Source organism: Pelophylax lessonae (assembly GCF_965119305.1).
Source record: "Pelophylax lessonae genome assembly, chromosome: 3".
Taxonomy (NCBI): domain Eukaryota; kingdom Metazoa; phylum Chordata; class Amphibia; order Anura; family Ranidae; genus Pelophylax; species Pelophylax lessonae.
In genome coordinates, this window is record NC_138770.1 from 564,206,823 (window position 1) to 564,212,822 (window position 6,000).

The following is a 6,000-nucleotide window of genomic DNA, read 5'->3' on the forward strand; positions in this document are numbered from 1 at the left end:
TGAGGTGATCCAAACACCTCGTGGAGCTAGGGGAGGCGCCGGAAGGCGTATGGAGGGGCGGAGCCGCCTCCTTTCTTCCCGGGCAGCCAGCCAAGAGACTTCCTGTCGATTCGAGACAGTGCTGAGACAAGTGCAGTGAAAAACTCTGAGCATCAAGTGGTGAGCCTGGGGGTCTATCTCTCTCTCTCTCTCACGCTCGATAGGGGTCCCGGAGCAGCTAACACTGAGGGGCTTTGTGGCGCTGGGGATCTAAAAAAAAAAAAAAAAAAGTTTTATTTTTGGATTGAATTTCCGGGTAGTAACTGGAATTATCATGGACCCTGCCACACAAGCACCCCCACTTGTTTCCCTCGAGGGGACCACGGGACCTGCCGGTGCACAGAGTATAGACGCATTTACATCAGTTTTGGAGTCTTTGGTGGCTCGGGTGGAGACGGCCTGTCAGGGACGGGGGTCAAGAAAGCGACCCCCGCCTACCCCTATATCATCTGACACCTCTGACTCAGATTCAGAGCTGGTCACTGCAGCTGCAGGTCCCTCTGCAAGGGCTGTTATCTCAGGTAAAGCTCCCTCAGACAGTGAGGAGGACGTTCATTCTTCCGCCATAATTCGGGAAGAAGCATTGGTGGACGCACTAGTTGTGGCGGTGCGGGAAACCTTAAGACTTGAGGTTTTACCGGCAGAGGCAACTGAAACAGATTCCCTTTGGTACTAACAAGCCCATCAAAACGGTGAAGGCTTTTCTCTATCGCTCATTGACAGACGTAGTCTTTTTGATTCTCAAGAGCTGGGTTATGTTGTCTCCGCAGGAGTAGGACTAGGCAGAAAGACAAAACGTTCTGGCTCCACCTTAGGGGCAGTCCCTGAGGGTATATCCTCCCTCTCTCTGCTACAGGGAATCAGTTTTTTTCTGTCTAGTCAGGAGTAAGGACCTAAGTTCCTTCCTGGGATCTTTTGGTCCTGGCAAGATTTTTTTCTTTAGAGAAAAATTTTTTTAGGTAGTTTTTCTCCAGTGTTTTTTTCCTGTGAGATCTTCAAGCAAAAACGCCAGACTGGGCGACACTTGTGGTCACCCCAGCCGGCCTACGAGCGCGCGCAGACCATTGCATTGCGCTTGGTCGGCCGCGACACATTCAAGCAGAATTTCATCTGAATGAAGAAATTGTATTACCTTCCCTGTGTCCTAAGCCCAGTCATCCTCGGGCGTTTGCTTTACACTCCTTGGATGTGGTCCGGGCGATCAGGGTATACTTAAAAACGACAGACTCGTTTCGCAAGACGGATTCACTTTTTGTGATCCCGGATGGACCCAAAAAGGGGTTGCCTGCATCTGCCGCGACCATTTCCAAATGGATCAGACAGACGGTGCTACAGGCTTATTCTATTAAGGGTCGGGAGCCCCCGTTCCCTGTTAAGGCGCACTCCACTCGGGCACTTAGTGCGTCATGGGCCTTTCGCCATCAGGCGTCAGTGGTCCAGGTGTGCAAGGCGGCTACCTGGTCGTCGGTGCATACCTTTACAATACATTATAAAGTTGATGTAATGGCATCATCTGATGCCGTGTTTGGCCGCAAGGTTTTGCAGGCCGCCATTTGAGGAGACCAGTGGTCTGCCTCGAGGGTTTTTTCCGTTGGAAATTTTTCTTTTGAGTCTCATTCTTTGTTTATAATGAGCCTTTAAAACTTCTAGTTTGGCACCGGTTGGGCCTTCTAGATTGGATTTTGATTTTTGTCAATCCCACCCCTCATTTGTGGCACTGCTTCTGGATGCCCCAGCTCTTGAGAATCAAGAAGACTACGTCTGTCAATGAGCGATAGAGAAAAATGGATTTTTGTAAGATCTTACCATAAAATCCTTTTCTCTTAAGCTCATTGACAGACGTAGTACCCGCCCCTCTATCATTGAGTTGGGTTGGGTTAAATTCTCTGTTACTGCTTTAGAACAGAACTGATTCCCTGTAGCAGAGAGAGGGAGGATATACCCTCAGGGACTGCCCCTAAGGTGGAGCCAGAACGTTTTGTCTTTCTGCCTAGTCCTACTCCTGCGGAGACAACATAACCCAGCTCTTGAGAATCAAGAAGACTACGTCTGTCAATGAGCTTAAGAGAAAAGGATTTTACGGTAAGATCTTACAAAAATCCATTTTTCCTGTACCCAAGTGTTTTGGTAATAAAATTAAAGAAGAATGGGAGCATTCTAAGCGTACCTTTACTATTTCCAAGCGTATTGCTAGACATTATCCGTTGAGGAATCCCTCATTAAGAAATGGACGGTACCACCAGTGGTGGATCCACCTATTTCCAGGCTGAATAAAGCCACGGTTATCCCAGTGGAGGACACTTCGTCCTTTAAAGATCCGGTGGATCGAAAGGTGGAAGCGGAGTCCCGCACTATCTTCTCCCTGATAGGGTCAGCATTTAGACCAGTAATTGTTATTGGTCTAGTTTCCCAGACACTAACGGAATGGGCGAGATTGGTACGCCAAGACCTGAGGGGAAAAGATATCCCCCAGGGAACATCTGATTTGATGGAACAGATTATACAAGGGCTACAGTTTGTCTGTGACGCAGCCTTGGATGCTACCCCCCTATTAGGGCATGCATCTATGTCAGCGTTAAATCCTCAGACGTGTGCTGTGGTTAAAATGCTGGTCAGCTGACCTAGGTTCCAAAAAGACCTTGACGAATCTCCCCTTTCAGGGGAATCGCCTACTTGGGGCCACCCTAGATGAGATCATTAAGGATGCCACTGGGGGCAAGAGCACTTTCTTACCACAGGCTGCTAAAGCTAAGGGACCTCGCAACAAGCGAGGACCTTTCTTTACCGCCCATAAAGGGTTCGCACGCCCGGCTGGAACAAGCGGGAAAGGCAAGACTCCTCCAGGAGGGTTCAAGAAGGGCTGGTCGGACAAACAGAGGACCGACTCAGCCAAACCCGAAGCAAAGGATTACACAGCCTGAAGGTGCGCCCCCACCCGGTTTGAGGGTGGGGGGGACGTTTTCACCGGTATTCAGGACATTGGATTGAGCATCGACTACTGCTACCGGTGCGATTCTTCCCTTCCAACATTTAAGTACTACAGGGAGTGGTAGTCACCGTTCCCTGAACAGATCTTTTCCTTTACCTTTTCCTAAGATTAGTCTCAATTCCCCACAGGAATCGGATCCGGTTGACCAGACAGACCAAGAAGCCTCTAGCCAGGTGACTTCGGTCCCTGAGGTTCAACCAGGAAAGATCACCGTTCCTGATAGGAATCAGGTGTCTGATAAATGTGTGGGAACAGAAAACGACCAGACTTTCTCGGATGGTCGGGGCCAGATAGCTCTAGGGACGCCTGTTTCAGATCCAGTCAGCGCCAGTGGTCCTAGAAATTCTAGGCTGGCCTTGTCAAGCCGACCTGGCCGACTTGGACTTGCTAGTCGCGGACGTTCCGTGGGAACTTCGTCTCAGGGAGTGTCTGCGGTCTCCAGGACCAATCTACCATCGTGCTTTACAGTCGCTGGTTTTAATGGCCTGGCCATTGAGACCCAAGTACTGAAGGACAGAGGGTTGTCAGCTTCAGTCATTCCTACCCTTATTAAAGCAAGGAAAGCGACTTCCAGCAGAGTCTATTATCACACATGGAAGACTTGTATCGCGTGGTGCGAATCTTTAGGATTTCCTCCACGTACCTATTCGGTGACTCGAATATTGGCCTTTTTGCAAAAAGGGGTTGAGCAGAAACTAGCCTTGAGCAGAAACTAGCCTTGAGCACCATCAAGGGTCAAGTTTCAGCATTAGCAATCTTCTTTCAGAAACCTTTAGCTACCAAGTCCTTGGTGCGGAATTTCATCCAGGGGGTGCGGCACCTGGCTCCACCAGTCCGCGCGCCCTTACTGCCCTGGGATCTTAATTTGGTTTTGTCGGTTCTACAGAAACCTCCCTTTGAAAACATCAGGGAGATTCCCTTGCTTACTTTATCCCAGAAGGTGGCCTTCTTGGTGGCTATCACTTCTGCACGCAGGGTGTCAGAACTGGCTGCTTTATCATGCCAGTCCCCATACTTAGTGATTCATAGAGATAAGGTAGTACTTCATCCTAAGCCATCTTTTCTTCCAAAGGTGGTTTCAGATTTTCATCTGAATGAAGATATTGTACTACCTTCCTTGTGTCCTCAGCCCAATCATCATCGGGAACATGCGTTGCATTCCTTGGATGTGGTTCGGGCAATCGGGGTATACCTGAAGGCTACGGAATCGTTCCGTAAGACGGATTCACTTTTTGTGATCACGGATGGCCCCAGAAAGGGGTTGCCTGCATCTGCCGCGACTATCGCCAAATGGATTAGACAGACGGTGGTACAGGCTTATTCTATTAAGGGTCGGAGTCCTCCGTTCCCTGTTAGGGCGCACTCCACTCGAGCGCTCAGTACTTCCTGGGCCTTTCGCCATCAGGCGTCAGTGGTCCAGGTATGTAAGGCGGCCACCTGGTCGTCGGTACATACCTTTACAAAATTTTATAAGATTGATGTGATGGCATCGGCGGATGCCTCATTTGGCCGCAAGGTTTTGCAGGCCGCAATTTGAGGAGACCGGTGGTCTACCTCGAGGGTTTTTTTCTGTTGAAAAATTTTCTGTTGTGTCTCATCACTGAGGATGAGCATTGTAAACTTCTAGTTGGCACCGGTTGGGCCTTCTAGAGTGGATTTGATTTCCAATTTCCCACCCCTCATTTGTGGTACTGCTTTGGGATGTCCCGAGGGTGTTGAATCACCGAGGACTACTTCTGTCAATGAGCGATAGAGAAAAATGGATTTTTGTAAAATCTTACCGTAAAATCCTTTTCTCTTAGCTCATTGACAGACGTAGTACCCGCCCCTCTGTTTTGGAGTTGGGTTGGGTTAAATTCTCTAAACACTGCTTTGTGACATAACTGATTTGCTGTGGCAGAGAGAGAGAGGATATACTCTTGGGGACTGCCCCTAGGGTGTGGCCAGAGCATTTTATTTCTCTATCGCTCATTGACAGACGTAGTCTTCTTGATTCTCAAGAGCTGGGTTATGTTGTCTCCGCAGGAGTAGGACTAGGCAGAATGACAAAACGTTCTGGCTCCACCTTAGGGGCAGTCCCTGAGGGTATATCCTCCCTCTCTCTGCTACAGGGAATCAGTTTTTTCTGTCTAGTCAGGAGTAAGGACCTAAGTTCCTTGCTGGGATCTTTTGGTCCTGGCAAGACTTTTTTTCTTTAAGAAAAAGACATTTTTTAGGTAGTTTTCTCCAGTGTTTTTTTCCTGTGAGATCTTCAAGCAAAAATGCCGGACTGGGCGACACTTGTGGTCACCCCAGCCGGCCTACGAGCGCGCGCAGACCATGGCATTGCGCTTGGTCGGCCGCGACATATTCAAGTAAGTATGCGGGGCCGGGCGACGGGCTGGATGTTGAGATCCAGTGGTCACCCCGGTTTCTGCCTACGAGCGCGTGCAGACCAGTGCGCTGGGTCGGCCGCGACGGAGTCCCAGTAAAGGGACTGACTTTGCGAGTTAAAAGTCTCGCTTGGACGCCAGGTACCAGAGAGTCGAGGCGTCCACAAACCCCCACCCTGGTGGAGAGGGTATTGTGAAGAGAGGGTGCCTGTCGGTTCGGTATGGTGAGTAAACGTTCCCTTTTTTCCTCATTATGAGGCAGTATATATTATGGGCCCCTCCATATATGGTCAGTATATATCTGATACTTACAAGTCCCCCTTGTAATACAGCATGTGTTTGTGGGAAGTGGACTTGGTTCAAGAGCTAACACTCTACCCAGCAGACTGTAACATTACAGCAGACATAGGAGGTATAATCCTACCTTATGTGCAGTGTATCTCTGTAGATCCATATGTCACCTCTTAGCAGAGTGCAGGTGGATGTGCTGGGAAGACGATATCGGCGGTCCGCCGCCATTTTGCCGTAGACCGAATGCATGTATGTCCTCAGGTCACGCCGGCCGCCATGTTTTTGGAGTCTTATGTCTCTTCTATGGGG